The sequence below is a fragment of the Spinacia oleracea genome, chromosome 3 (genome assembly GCF_020520425.1).
Source record: "Spinacia oleracea cultivar Varoflay chromosome 3, BTI_SOV_V1, whole genome shotgun sequence".
Taxonomy (NCBI): domain Eukaryota; kingdom Viridiplantae; phylum Streptophyta; class Magnoliopsida; order Caryophyllales; family Amaranthaceae; genus Spinacia; species Spinacia oleracea.
In genome coordinates, this window is record NC_079489.1 from 7,135,466 (window position 1) to 7,150,942 (window position 15,477).

At 32.8% G+C, this 15,477-nt stretch overlaps 1 long non-coding RNA gene across 3 annotated transcripts; it reads left to right on the forward strand.

Annotated features, from left to right (window-relative positions):
- Window positions 1-4,471: 4,471 nt before the first annotated feature.
- Window positions 4,472-14,859, forward strand: LOC110797486 (uncharacterized). 3 transcript variants are annotated; one of them, XR_002535846.2, is made up of 3 exons: window positions 4,485-4,763; window positions 6,526-6,746; window positions 14,653-14,792. It is a non-coding gene; the product is annotated as an uncharacterized lncRNA (long non-coding RNA). The 3 variants fall into 3 exon arrangements; XR_002535845.2 differs by having other exon boundaries at window positions 4,486-4,763; window positions 14,725-14,859; XR_008929828.1 differs by lacking the exons at window positions 6,526-6,746; window positions 14,653-14,792 and adding an exon at window positions 5,333-5,658 and having other exon boundaries at window positions 4,472-4,763.
- Window positions 14,860-15,477: the final 618 nt, after the last annotated feature.

Here is a 15,477-nt window from a genome sequence, read left to right on the forward strand (position 1 = left end):
TCGCTTGACTCAGTCATTGCGTGAGAGGGTAGGTCTTTCAGAAGCAAGGTCTGGGATTCCCCTCCTTCTAGCGCCACTTGTTCCGGGTGTGGAACTGGGGGAGCCCTGCTTGGTGATGCTGCCCTGTCAGACAGAACGAACGTAAGCTAACCTCGGGGGTTTAACCGAGGAAACCCCCTCCGATGCCTAAGTCAGCAAATGAGATAATGTTCTAGAGAGAGAAAGTAGAGAGGGTTAAGAATTGTACTTGTATTGAACGTGTCCGCAAATGAATGGGGACGGCAGTATTTATAGGCGTACTATTCAGTACTTTGGCCTATTCAGATGTTGCCGCGTGTACGCTAGTGATGTACTTGTTGTTTGTCCTTTTGCTTAACGACGTGTCTATGTTGTCGTCTAGCAGGTCGTTTCCCCGCAGACCTGAGGGTCTGTGCGGTTCTTGATTACTTGTGGTACTTTCAATAGGTACTTCCTGCGGTTGCTTTGCTTGATCTGTCTTATCTGATGTCCGATGGTCTGCTGTGACATGGATGATCTGCTAGGTTACTTCTACTCCGTACACTTGTAGTTGCAAGTTGAAACAAATTTAATATTTAGTACTCCGTATGTACTCAATTCTAAAATGCATCAGCAAAGTTGATAAGGTGGGTTGGAAATAATATGGAATTGATACTTGACAACAAGCATGGCAATAGAGAGTATAAGATGAACGGTTAGACTGGAGTGAAGTCTATGATGAATAAGGGTAGATGGAAAAATATTCACTAAGGGTCTGTTACATATATACTCCGTAGTAATATTCCACTTTCTATTGTTCACGTTAGTTCATACATATTTTATATCACTTTTATCTCTAACTATATACATTAGTAAACATTATTAGAGTACTCATTGAAAGTAATCAAACAAAACCCCACCTAAAGATTATTACCAAAAAAATAACCCACATGAATATGTTTTTCATTGTATATAGGAAAGAAATTACGATATTCTCTTCGAGTGTAAATAGTTTTCAAAATTCTAAACTGTAACATTATTATAGAATGGAATTAGTAAAAATTATTATTTTTTTAAAAAATAAATATTTAAAAAACTTAAACCAAGACTAATCCAACAACATAATAATATTACACAAAAACATTTATTTTTTACTTCGTATTCATTAGTAAGAAAATGTGGTAAGATTAATGTATGAGCTAGTTGCCTAGTAGTATAAAAGTCAAAATGATGCCATTATTCACTAAAGAAGGGAGTATTAAATGAATAATATGAATTAGACTCTGTTCTCTTCACCTTATTTTCACTTATTTCAGGTCTGATAAGATAAGATAAAATAAGATAAAATAAGGGTCAATAAGATAAGATAAGATAAGTTCAGGACCAATAATATAAGATAAGATAAAATAAGATAAGTTCAGGGTCAATAAGATAAGATAAGTTCAGGGCCAATAAGATAGGATAAGATAAGATAAGATAAGATAAGGTGAGATAAATATTACATAAGGTAATACTATAAGTTTCAATAAGATAAGATAAGGGTCAATAAGATAAGATAAGATAAGGGTCAATAAGTTCAGATAAGATAAGATAAGATAAGATAAGGGTCAATAAGATAAGATAAGATAAAATAAGATAAATTAATGGCCAATAAGATAAGATAAGTGAAATTCAGGTGAAGAGAACACTACCTTAATATTGTAGAAATCTAAACTAGAGGTGTGAATAATTGAACAAAAAAATAGAAATAAGAGAGAGAAAAATGATAGAGAGCTAAGCTTTCATGAGGAGGTTACCTCCTTGATCTTTCCGCCCCTCTTTTATGGCCCTTCTCTGCATGATCATGGATTTTACTCCTCAATTAACCTCCTTCCTTCCATGTCCCCCTTCTTTGTTGATAAGAGTTTTAGTTTGTTTGTTTTGTTTTTTTTGGGAAATTCAAACAAGATTAATTGCTTCTTGACCGGCTTCTAGCCATGGCTCACATCTTAAGATGCCATGACATTCAATTTGAGGAAAAAAACATGAATTTTCTTGTACTTATTGCAACCTAATTTGTCAATGACTACAGAAATTAAAACATGGTGTGCATCTTATTTTGTCAATTGCTGAAATTATAACACGATCTTCCTGTCATTGTTGAATTACTCTACATATTATGTTGGATATGGTTGTAATTTCACTACAAGAAATTGTACTATTAACGACGGGAAATCCCGTCGCGAAAGGCCAATAATCGTTGATTAACGACGGGATTTCCTGTCGCGAACCCGTCATAAAAAGGGGCGACGGTTATTCCCGTCATTGTTTGGTTGTTAGTCCCGTCGCAAAAGGCTTTTGGGACGGGATTTTTGACCCGTCGTAATTAGGTTGTCGTTAAAGATACAAATTCTTGTAGTGTTTTAATTAATTTGACATTTAAGAGATATTTCCTTTTTAATTGGACTTGTTTCTTCCCTTGCATGTTTGCTTTTATATGATCCACCATCATTACCTTCTACTGCGTATCTATCAATTATTTGACGTACTTCTCTTCAATAAATTTCACATTTTACCGACTCGTTCATTTGTTTTTTTGGTTCTACTACAAGGAGTTCCCACCGCTTTCGGCGAGTGGACTAATCTACCGCGGGAGTTTGCATGTGTACCTCGATGGGCAGCATCCCTCCCAGTTGAGATTTTTTCCATTACCAAGGCTCAAACCCAAGACCTTGGTTAAGGAGCAAGATGCCTTTAACCACGTTTATTTGTGATACACATCTCATCACACACTTTGTTGTTGATGCACATTATCACCAACGCCATATTTTCGGAGCACCTCTATCCGCACAAACTTGTGAAGGACTTCTCTTCACCCATGATGCACATAATCATCATCATCAACAATATGTTTTTCTTTAACCACTCTTGCCACGGTGGTTTTCCCAATCATTTCTTCACTCACAAAATAGAAAATGGCCTGCAATAGCTTACTTATTCTCTCTCTCGCCTTTTTTTTATATTTTTCTTTTATGTGAATACTTGGAGATGAAGGAGGAACTTTCATAATTTATATTCCCTCTATGTCTAAAAGATTTTCTTATATTATTTTTCCAGTGTCCCTTTAAAGTTTGTCCCATACCTTAAACGAAAATGTTTTCTACTTGCTTTCTTTATGTCTCTTGCTTTACGAAAATGTCTCTCTCTTTATATTGCTCTCTTTACGAATCTACATGTATTATTGACACCCAAATGATGGATTTTTATCACAATCATAGAAACTGAATGATGTATCATAAGCAATCAAGCTGCTGCTTTTCATGCTTCCACTAATCATATACTTCAATTTATCCACTTGGCCATTTGACAGAGGCGATCTGAGCATGAGCAGGGTAAGACGGAACATGCCCCTCAAACCTATACATCTCTTATTGACCCATTTAACAAAGGTCAATTAATTTTCAAAATCCCTCATCTCAAACATTTTGTGAAATTCTTTTGTTTTAAAAAAATTAGGTATTTTATTTATAGGTGGTTGATACAAAATGTAAAATGAGTACATTATGTGTATGGAAGACGAGTAAACGCGTTCCCTTAGTACATTTGCCATCCCTAATTTAATAATCTTGAGTGTACGAATTAACAGAGTATATTATAAAACAAAAAAACGAAAAGGCAAATTTGCCAAAAAGGACCTTTTATAACTCAAATTTTGCGAGAAAAGACCTTATATAATTTTTTGTGAAAACACACCTTAAAATATATTTTTTTGCGAGAAAGGACCTAAGGGAAGTTTCCGGCATTGACTACGATTTTCCGGCCATTGACTTGCACGTGAGCAGCACGTGTGGCTTACGTTGGCTAAAGACATTGATATTCCCGAGTCTTGAACTTTCAAACTTGATTTTATTTCGATTTTTTTTCAACTTTAGGTTTTAAAGCTTAGAATTTTGGAGGAAAATTGGGTGTGATTAGCAAAATAAAGTCACACGTGTTTCTCACGTGCAAGTCAATGGCCGAAAAAACTCAGTCAATGCCGGAAATTTACTTTTGGTTGTCCGTCGCAAAAAAAATTACATTAAGGTGTGATTTCACAAAAAAAAAATTATATAAGGTCCTTTCTCGCAAAAAAATTTACATTAAGGTGTGATTTCACAAAAACAAAATTATATAAGCACCTTTCTCGCAAAATTTGGATTATAAAAGGTCCTTTTTAACAAATTTGCCAAACAAAAAATATAATAAAATAAACATCAATCATGTTTCTGGGTTCATAAGATAACAAAGTTTAATTTATTAATTATAGACCAATTCAATTAGAGTTGTCAGCAAATCTATATTAACAGTTTCGCCACCCATTTTACTTTATTAAACTGCTGTACACCTTATATTCCGCCAATTGGATAATAAATATGACTTACTAAATTGTCAAGTCTTCTCTTAAGGAATATTATATCGTGAACAAGTCTGAACACCAATAATTGTAAATAAAAAATATTACAAGGTGATTAAATCCTTAATACATTACTACAATTTCCGTGTTTTAATACTTGGTATACATTTACTAATCTTAGGAGATGGCCTCATGGATGACTAAGTATGTTAATGTGTTATGTCGTCGTGGTGCACGCAACTTGAATATTAGCTTATAGTAGTAGTAGTAAACTAGTAATGCTTTGCACGCCAAATACGAAATCGATGTTTCAGCGAAGATATAAGCTGGTCGATGTTTGGCGTTACCGAAGTTTGAGAATTCCTACATTTGCTTCCTTTTCATTTCATTCCAGGTATGGTACGTTAATTTTGACAATGTCTTGCTATTATTTTAAACTTGTTTTTATTTCCAATTTGTATATAATATTATTTTTATTTTTGATGCAAGCAAAATAAATTAAAAGTTAAAGTTATTTCGTATTATTTTTGGTCTATGAAAGGCGTAAAAGGCACATATTATTCTTATTTTTCCTTATTCTTTTTATTTAGCGATGTAGTATTAGTTGTTCTTTTATTTATAAAGTTATCTCTTTAGAGCAACTCTTATGGTGAGCTACAAAATGTTGTGGCTAAGTTTACCACATCAAATTTCTAGCTACAATTGATTAAAGCTACAAAATGTTGTGGCTAAGTTTGCCACATCAAATTTTTAGCTACAATTGATTAAAGCTACAAATTTTCACAGTGGTCGACTACAATACCTTATAGCTCCCTATAATATTTAATTAGTAATTTATTTATTTGAGCTATATTTTTGTTTGACCTATCTGCCCAAAATAGCTAAAAGGTTCTAACAACTGCTTATGTCATTGATGTACCAACGGTGGACTACCTGCTCACATGTTTTTTTTTTTGTGAGCAGGTCATTTTTTAACCATTGGAATTGCTCTTAGAACTATCAGATATGTTCCTATCAGATATGGGGAAGATAGTGTCAAAATGACTCATAGCTAGCTAGATTTTAGGCACATGGTGTATGCATTTTGTTAATGGCTCATGGTGGGTCTTTGCATTGGTTTATCTTTTGTTACGTACGTACTTATTAATTATTACGTAGTAATTGGTTAATGGGTTATTGAATTCGCTCTATTCTTATTGTGTGAATTTAGATGATACAATGTATTTTATGCACTTATAAAAGGCATTGATGTAAGATGTGATTATTTGATGAGCTTATTTTGTTGCGAATGTTTTTCTTTTGTTTTGGGTCCATTAATTACATATCATCATAAAATACTTTTATTATGAATTGGTATCAAGAGAAAATGATCTTCCAAGAATCCAAGGCCGCAAGGTTATCCAAAAAAAGAAAATTTGGGAGTGTGCGCTAAATATTGCAAACAATCGTGGGGAGAGTACGCGGCCAAAAAACGTAAAAAAAAAAAAAAAAAAAAGTGTATCATGTAGAAAAGTGCAACAAGTAGGGAGAGAAACGCTACGAAGATAGGGTGTTAGTGATGTGAATCAATCAAAATTAAAAAAAAAAGTAGGCCGGTGATGGAATTAATTAATATGCATCACAAAGTGAAAAGAAGAAATCATACAATTTCTATTAGGCTCCGTTTATTTTGATGGGAAATACTCTCTGGAAAAATAATTTTTAGATCAATTTTTATTTATTTGTTTCGTTAACGCTACGTGTAAAACAATGTTCCGAGAGGTGAAAAACAACTTTCCTTTTGAAAATAAGAAATACCACATTTTTCTCTCTAATCTCTTACATTTATTTTGCTTCTCTAAACCTATATTCCATTTCCTTTGAAATATTTCTAATTAAAACAAGCCTAATTTTGAAATACGATATCGTGTTGGAATTAATGATCGAAAGTAGTGTACAATTGGTCTTTAATTTTAAAACGTTATTATTACACGCGTTTTAATTTTTTTAATGGCTAATAACGAGTCTATGTAATCATGCATAATGCCATTTTTTTAGTGATTTGGTGCTTTTTATTAACCTATATATAACTAAAGGAGTTTGATGTAGCAGTAGGCGATTTGTGAAATTATTTTGTTGCAAATGATCTTCATTTACTGCTTTATTATTTGTTGCAGGTTTTCCAAAGTGGGTTTTGAGATGAAGTATTAATTATTGTATGGTATAGGTTCAGTGTTCTTTCTTTCATAACAAGGAAACTTAATTATGAGGGATGGAACATTGATCTTAGACTATCCAATGATTTTTGCAATGGAAAACTGGCTAGTTGTTCGTTGATGATCCAAGGATCGATTCTCGACCGAGACTGTATTATACTCCACGTAGGTATACAAAACAAGTAATTTCCTCCCTCCCTTCTTATTATTTAACTTTTGATTGTCATGTTGTTTAAATGATTAAATCAACGGTGTTATGTTTCATTATGTAGCTTTTGCCTTAGGAGTTAAAGTACATAATAAGTTGAAATACTCAAAATCCCCAAATATGCCCAAGCAAGTATGATAAACTTTAAATTCATTATCACTACAAATTATGCATCAATTAAAGATGGATTTTGAGACGGATACAATAAACGTCTCAAACTTGAGACGAGTTACTAAAATTTGGTCTCTAAATAAAAATTGAGATGGAATTGTATATGGAGTTTCATAAATTCCGTCTCAAGTTTGTAATGAATTTGCAAAAATTCGTCTCAAACTCTTAGATTTGTCCTATTTCCATCTCAATTCACCAAAACTATTCTCTTAAGAATCAAATAAAGATCGAAAAACCGTTACGTGTGTTATGTTCAAAATGTTGTACCATGGGAAATATTTCTTGCTAATCAAATCGCTAAAGAAAAATTCATCTTTTTTTACTAAAAAGATTTTTGCTAATTACTTGTTTTCCCTTGAGAAAATGCAATTACCTCTTAAAATTAACTACTATTGCACCATTTCTTTTCATAAATGTATCAAATAAGTCAATAAGATATTGAGGTGCTCCAAACTTTATAACAGAGGAGAGTCGACCTCCTCATTACAACCAGTATACATTAGGGAATCATATACTAGTTATTCAATCTGTCTGCTGCTCGATTTGCTTTTCTTTAAAAACAATACGCCGTATTGACCAATTCTCGGAATATAATTTGTCCCGAAAGTCAAATATTCTAATTAGGAGTGCCGATTGGACCGCCGGCACAACATTCACCGGCCGGTTAACCCAAAACTAATTTTGGGGGACGGAAGGGGCCGGGCTTTTGGGCCTTTGGCGGGCATGCTAACTTGCCAATGACTACCTGATATTGGTGCACTGGTAAATCCCATTATTGCCCTTTACCAACTAAATTTCGATTCCTGGCGCACAGGGTCGCGAACTCTGAATTACGATAAGTCTCCCAGAATCCTAGAAGCTGCATAAACACAAATGAGATGGATATTATAAAGTTGTTTTCCATAGATTTTCCATGTCCAAACATCTCTAAATTTAATGTATATTCCCTCCGTCTCTTAATACTCGATCTATTTTGACCGGACACGTTTGTCAATGCTCAACTTTGACCACCAATTTATTTAACTACAAATTATAAATACTTATAAAAATATTATATTTTGAAAATATATATTAAGATGAAGCCAACAATATATTACGGAGTATATACTAACATTTGTTTTTATATACTAGAAATAAAATAGGGTCAAAGTTAATTATGTGAATAGTACAAAAAGTCAAAACATGTCGAGTATTAAGGGACAGAGGGAGTAATATAACTATACTCCGTAACACGGAGTATAATCACAAGTTATAACCTATACACTAGTTCTAAATTACAAAAAATAACTATATAAGAATATGTGAATAGTGCTAAAACAAAGATGGTGCAATTATTAAAAAATGGAGGAAGTATATACTTTCTTCGTTTGTTTTAAAATGTAACGTGTTAACGTCTGAGCTATATAATATAGCTTGACTAATTTAGTAATTTTATACTACGTAAAAGAAACACATGAGAGCATCTATTCTAGATTTCTAGGTGCAACCCATCAAATTTCCCTGGTTATAGAACTTACATGAGTATGTGAGCTTGCCTATGTTAAAAGGTGCACTTTATTCATGAGTACATATAAGAAATTTTAGAAAATATATTTATTTGAAATCTTTTTATATTTATCTTAATATGTATTTTATAATTTTAATTTATGGAAAATTAAAAAATTAATGTTTGAACTTGAATTTATACATACATAAGCGTAAAAATAAACAAAAGGTCTTGCGCGCACAAGATGTACAATAAATTTATCGTACACCAAACTAACTTTTACCTAGTTTTTTGTAACTTTTACTATGTTTTGGTTAACTTTTATATTATGAAAAAAAATTGATAGATTAACATTTTAAAAGGTTAAATGATTAATTTTTATACATTATTAATGATTTTGAAGAATTTTTTATTAAAATGAAAAAAATTATCAATAAAAAATAGATAACTTTTACATATATAAGGGTAACTTTTATGTATTTTGAGTCAACTTTTAATTCGGTGTACAATATTTCCCTTGTAAATAAGAGTTTGTGAAAAATAAATTGTAGCATCTTGGGCAGGAAGTTCGTTGGGATAATTAGGGCCAGGTTCGGATATAAAGGACTCTTGTCCCTATCATATTTGTATTGGTTAGAGCTTATAAGAGGCCCACAAGAGAATATTTATATAGTGTGATTGGTGAATAGTCTGAATACCAAATATAGGTTCAGCAATAAATAGCCCAATAATTTAGTGGGTTTTGAAACGGACGCAATTGTTTTGTAGTGTGCCGTAAACCTGTCAAATGTATTGGGTCGGGTCAGGAAATACATTATTTTCCAATTTGGGCTAAAGGTCATCTTCAGGTCGGTTCGAATAATGACACGACAACTTTAGATATGGTTTGAACCAACGAGTTAAGAAATTTCAAAATCTATTATATTTTAATTAGTGTGATAAATGTAAAATATAAAATATACTTCCTTGTAACGTTTGGACTTTTAACACTATTCACATCTTCTACTTTGATTCTTGTTGGTGATTTATGTGTAAGATAAAATATAGTGTTGTGGGATCTTGTTAATTCGTCTCAATGTGTATTTATATCAATTTTTTATAATTTTTAATTAAAGAGATTTAAAGATATTAATAATCAAAATTGTGCATTGACATGCAACGTTGCGAGTAAAAACGATCGGAGGAAGTATAAAATATACGTTCCAAATAACAAAATATATGCTAGGTAGTAATACACAGACTTCCATGAGGAAACTTATAAGATATTTGATGTCTACCTAAAGTGTTTATATTACCTCTGTTTCATAAAGATTTTTACGGTTACTATTTGCACAAATATTAAGATAAAATTTTGTTAAATATATTATTAAAATATGGATAAAGTAAGAGAAATATGTAAAATGGTGGGGGTGTAAGGGGAAAAAATGAATAAAGTGAGTAAGAGGAAGTGAATAGAAAGTTGTAAATAGTATGGGATAAAAAATGTATGGTAGTAAATTTCATGTCCAGAGATAGAATAAAGTAGAGTGTAAAGAACATTATTAAACGGACTAAAACAAAAAGTGTAAAAATCATTTTGATACGAAAGTAGTACATATTATTATCTCTCGCAAAATAGTTAGGAAAAATTGATTCTAAAAACACAACCTTGAAACAATCCGGTTAAAAAGGGTTAACTTTTAGTTTAATTAAGAATATATAACACAACTTTTTAGACCAATCTTCTTTTAAAGAGCCAGAATCACCAAATAAAAAGTTTCATAAAGATGTTTATAAAGTTAAAGAATACATAATTATTTAATCATACTCCGTATAAGATAACTTGAGAGTTAGATTAGTAATCATATATTCTTTGAAATCTTCTAAGATAGTAGTAGTATATATATTGTATAGGTATCATAATATACATACTACTATTTCCTTTATTTTTACAATCAAGAACAAACACCAAAATAACTGTATATTACTTGATGTTGCCTTAAATACGTCGAAATACCTAAAGCCTCGATCTAATGATAAAATATATAAAATGTACAGTTGACTCAATGCAATGATGTTATATAAAATATAGCACACATAGGGTAAGTGGGGGGTTGAACTATCGGAGATCAAATGTTTTCCATACTAACTACGAAATGCAATAACTAATGAACTATCGGGGATCAAGTACCATTGGTTTGGTGTTGTTTACACACTTGTCAAGAATTGCACAAACGGTGAGATCTATATTAAGATATAGATTTATGAAAGAGGGATTCCTCCTAGCATGATCGTGACAACATAATTCTCTCGTACTTCACTCATACATGAACACAAGTTGATTTACTTATAGCCTATTGTGCACTAGCACAAAGAATTCTCAGTTGCAGTCACGACGAGGTTAATAATGTTTTGGGTTGCGTTTTCAATTCATACCTAAGCTCTGATCGGTCAACCGAAACACTAAGTTAATATAAATGATGCTCAACACGCATTATGGTCACTCTCTTAGGGTCGACACGAAGAACAAGCGATTTTGTTCTGGGCCCGTTTCCACTGTCAGTAGCGGAGAACAATCATCATCCATGCAACACATTTCCCTTGGGTTTGGAACAAGACACAAAAAACATACAAGGCCAACCTAAGTCACCTAACATGCTCATATACCATCTCAACCAAAGGAATAAAGTCACAACACCTATCAAAGACTAAAATACACCAAGAAACTAATTTAGGCAAAAGTAAACCATTATTTTTTAAAACTTTTTTTGTTTGCGAAAGAACTATAGAGACAATATAAATTAACAATGGGGGAAGGGAATACGAAATGAGACAACATATTTACATAGACCTTCGGTCTTTACAACTGTAGTGGTTTGTAAGTTATATCTATACAAGCGTATATCTTCATAACTTTAATTACTTTTTATACACAACAATTTGTATCTTATGTTTGCTATACAGTGGACATAATGTTTATATTGATTATTGTACAAAACCTTTTTTCCACAAGAAAATAATTAGCCACACAACAAAACGAAGTTAAACGCTGCCACACCGATTCACAAGTCCTCGGTAACAAGATCCAAGGCGAGTAATAAACCCACTTGACATAAGCCAATTCAACACTAACCTGCTCTATTCTATTTAGAATTTTTTCTAAATAAATTGAGATAAGTTCCGATGTCGTAAAAATAAAACTACCCAGATACACAACAGAAAAGTAAGTGAAATCACGTGAATAGAACACACTAAATACATAAATCAGTTAAGGTTGTACTTGCTATTATTGTTTGTCTGATTTGATTTAACCTATCTAACCTATATGAACTTTATTTGAGGGTAAGTGACGAATCCACCAACCTCATATTATGTCACCCAATCCTCAATCTAACATCAACCCCTCCTATACAGATTGGAACGATATGAGCCACTCCTATACGGATTGATAGATCCATTATCTAACATCTAAAACCCATTGTTTGACTCAATGTGTTTGGGCAACTCTTTAAGGTCAACAACCCTAAACTCCTTACCCAAAAAAAAAAAAATTGAAGAAAACATTGGAAGCTAATTCAAATATTAAACTCTAAGTAAAATATGTGAACCATTGTATTTGCACCTATTCATAATCGATCTGTGATAATAAAGCGAATATCATAGATCTTAAACTTTAACACTGAGGATTATATTTTCACCCAGTTTTTTTCAAAAAAAGGACAATAAATAAAAAGGATAAAGAAAGGAAATTACCTAGGTAAAAAAATCTGTGGGGTGATTTAGGTGGAGGTGGAGGTGGTTCATCGACAGCCTGAACGGAAGGAGAGCCAACAATGGCGGAGAAGAGTATGGAGCTACTACGACTCCGCCGTAAAGGGAACTTATCCGGTGTCGTCTGCAGCGGTAGTGGGTCGCCGAGGATGAGAGAAGCTCGCGACAATTTTCTTCGCTTGATTATCACGGTATTAGATCCTGCCGTTTCCTCCTGAATGGATTTTCGATCAGGCGGTGGCGGCGGCCTTATCATAGTCATAGATCTGATTCTACGAGGGTGGTGGTGGTTTCTTACCGCCGATGTTATAGAAGGACCAGCGTCTAATCCTGTGATCGCACGTATATTAGAGCTGCACATTTTGTAAAATTGAAACAATTTTTTTTTTTTTGGGTTTTAGGGTTTAGAATAGAGGAGGAAAAAGGAGGCTGGGGCCTGGGAAATATCGATTAGGTCGGGAAGTGTTTCACAATTTAGTGAGTATTTATACGAAGTACTTGTTAAGACACGTGCATCGTCATCATTTTTATAGAATCCTCTAAAATGATTTTCTGTTGCCGCGAGTTTAGGAATGCAATCTAATGATGAATGACGTGGCTTTTAACGTTAATCACATCCCCAAATCAATTTCATTCACAGCTGGTATTTGACTGGGCGATGGGTGCAGGGCCGGCTAAAGGGAGGTCCAGGTGGACCTCCATCACCGGGCCACAAAATTTTGGGGCCCCAAAAAGAAATTATGTTGGTTAAACCCCAAAAAACAAATATTATATATTTAATAGCTGCTTTATAATTCAATATGTAATCTTTATCCCAGTTGGTTTGGACTCATAAGTGTGGTAGCTGAAACCTGGGTTCGATTCTTCCCCATGCCCCCTTTTTTATTTTATTTTATTTTATTTTTTTCATGTCCATCGAATCTTTACATCAATTTTCTCAAACCATCACACATAAAACGTTATACCATATTATTAATTTGACTCTATATTTTGTATAAATAAAACAATATTAATATAAAAATTATGTGTTTATCTTAAATAATTACCCGTAAAAATTATTAGGGGCTCAATATCTATATTTTAGCACAGGGCCTCCAAATTGCCGGAGACGGCCCTGGATGGGTGGGTGGTGGGAGAAGGGTCAGCAGGACTGAAAGCGTGGGTGATCCGTGTTCATTTCTTCGTTAAGATTTAAACTTTTCTTAACGTTGAAGCGTACGTGGGTCTTGTCAATTAACGGTGTCACTAGGGGGTTCAGTAGGGGTCTTGTCAAACTGAACCCCTAATGGAATTTGTATATTCTGAAAAGAGAAAAAAAAAAAGGACAATTAATAAATCCCTGCTTAGCCAAACTCTTAATGTTTGTTCTAAGGTTTGTTTGTTTTAATTTATATAGTTATTGTTTTTTTAATCAAATTAATTCATTGATAAAAAGTCATATGACGTTTGCAAAAGAATTTGAATCTAATAAATACTACCTCCGTTTCAAAAATATCTTTACAGTTACTATTTGCACGGACTCTAATGCAATATTTAACTAATAATATATCTAATTTCATATGTGAAAAAATTATAAAAATTTGATATTATGAAAATACATCTCGAGACCAATCTAACAAGATCTTACATGTAACGTTTTGATGTATATAATGGTGAGAATTTACGGTCAAAGTTTTTATAATTTGGACACATTTTCCAAAGCGTAAAGAACTTTCTGAAACGGAGGTAGTACATAACAAACGAATTAAATAAAAACTTATTTTCACCATAGCTATGACCAGAGTATATCAAACATTCTTTCGCTGTGTTTTACAGCCTTTTTCGGCGAGGGGATCTATAGATTTGTTGTAGCCGTGACAAATATGATTTATGCCTGATTTATCTAATTGTAGTCGAAAGATTGACCTCCTATTCGATCCCGCACAAATCTTTACCAAATAAACAACCTGAACTAAACTAAACACACAAAACTTAACTAGAATCGAACCTACCGTAGGGGTACTTACTACACAACAATGTAGTTTAATTGAGATTTAACGCAAAAACAAAACAGAATTGAAGAGAAAGGGTCGGAAATAACCAAATTTCCAAAAAAAAAAAAAAAGGGCTATTTCGGCCCTAAAAAGGCACTACCTTTTGAGAACCCTAAAAAGAATAAAGGAGAGAAGAGGAAGAGAGGGAGAAAGTGGCCAAGTAACTTTACAAGTTCGCATATAGTTATTGTTCTTTGTGTATCCTTTGTAGGTAATGGTTTTTTTTTTTTGTGTGTAAAAGCTCAATAGTTTAGGGGGTCTTTTCCTTTTTTCAATCAAACATTAACATTTAAAAAAAACACTTTTTTTTAATAGTTGATGTTCTTTGCATATCCTTTTTACTCAATGAATTTTTTTGTAAAAGCTCAATAGTTTTGGAGGTCTTTTCTTTTTTCAATTTTTTTTGTAAAAGCTCAATTTTTTGTGTTTGGGGGAACAAGGTGGAGTATTTTGAGTTTGAATTGAAGGTTTGGAGCATGGCTTCTTGGCTAACAGTTGTAATCCTCAACCAGTAAATCTGCTTCTAAGCTTGACCAAGAAGTTTGTCAGGGAGAACATAAGAGGAATCTTTAGCTGATCAGTCAAACAAGTATGACGACATGGACTCATGGACTCACTAAGGTTACGGTGTACATGCTTAAAAAATCTAGTCTGATTTCAGTAGTTATCTGTATTCATATACTCCGTATTTCGTAGGTAATGAAGGCATTGGATTTATGTTATTTTCTCTTGAAGTTTGTCATATGCTATGTTAATTCAATTTGCAGTAGTAGTTGCCTTAATGGCTAATGATAGTAACTAAAACCTGGTAGTACAAAGGCATATAATTCATCATACATACTAACTTGAATGTAAGGGTGAGTTTATCTCAAGCCTTAAAGTGATCGAGTCTTTGTTTAAGTACGTCTTAGGAATAATGTGGTAGAAGACATTTAAGACTCATTTAAGAGTACACTTTTTCTCCAACCAAATCAAATTATATTACGTCATCATATTTTATCCTATTTAATTATCAATGCATAAAAATAAAGGGAAAGTCTTGTGTTGAGATTGGGATGAGTGTGAGGGATAAACTCACCCTGATCTCGGATTCTAATTTGTTTAAATCTGTCAAGATGATCAGAATCGCAAGACAGACAAAGTAAGTAAATTAAATTGTGCAAAGTAAATTAAGATAATAATAGCATTAGTGGCAACACAAATTCTTATTTACAAATTCTTATTTGCAATGGGTGTACAATAAATATTGTACACCGGAGTAAAAG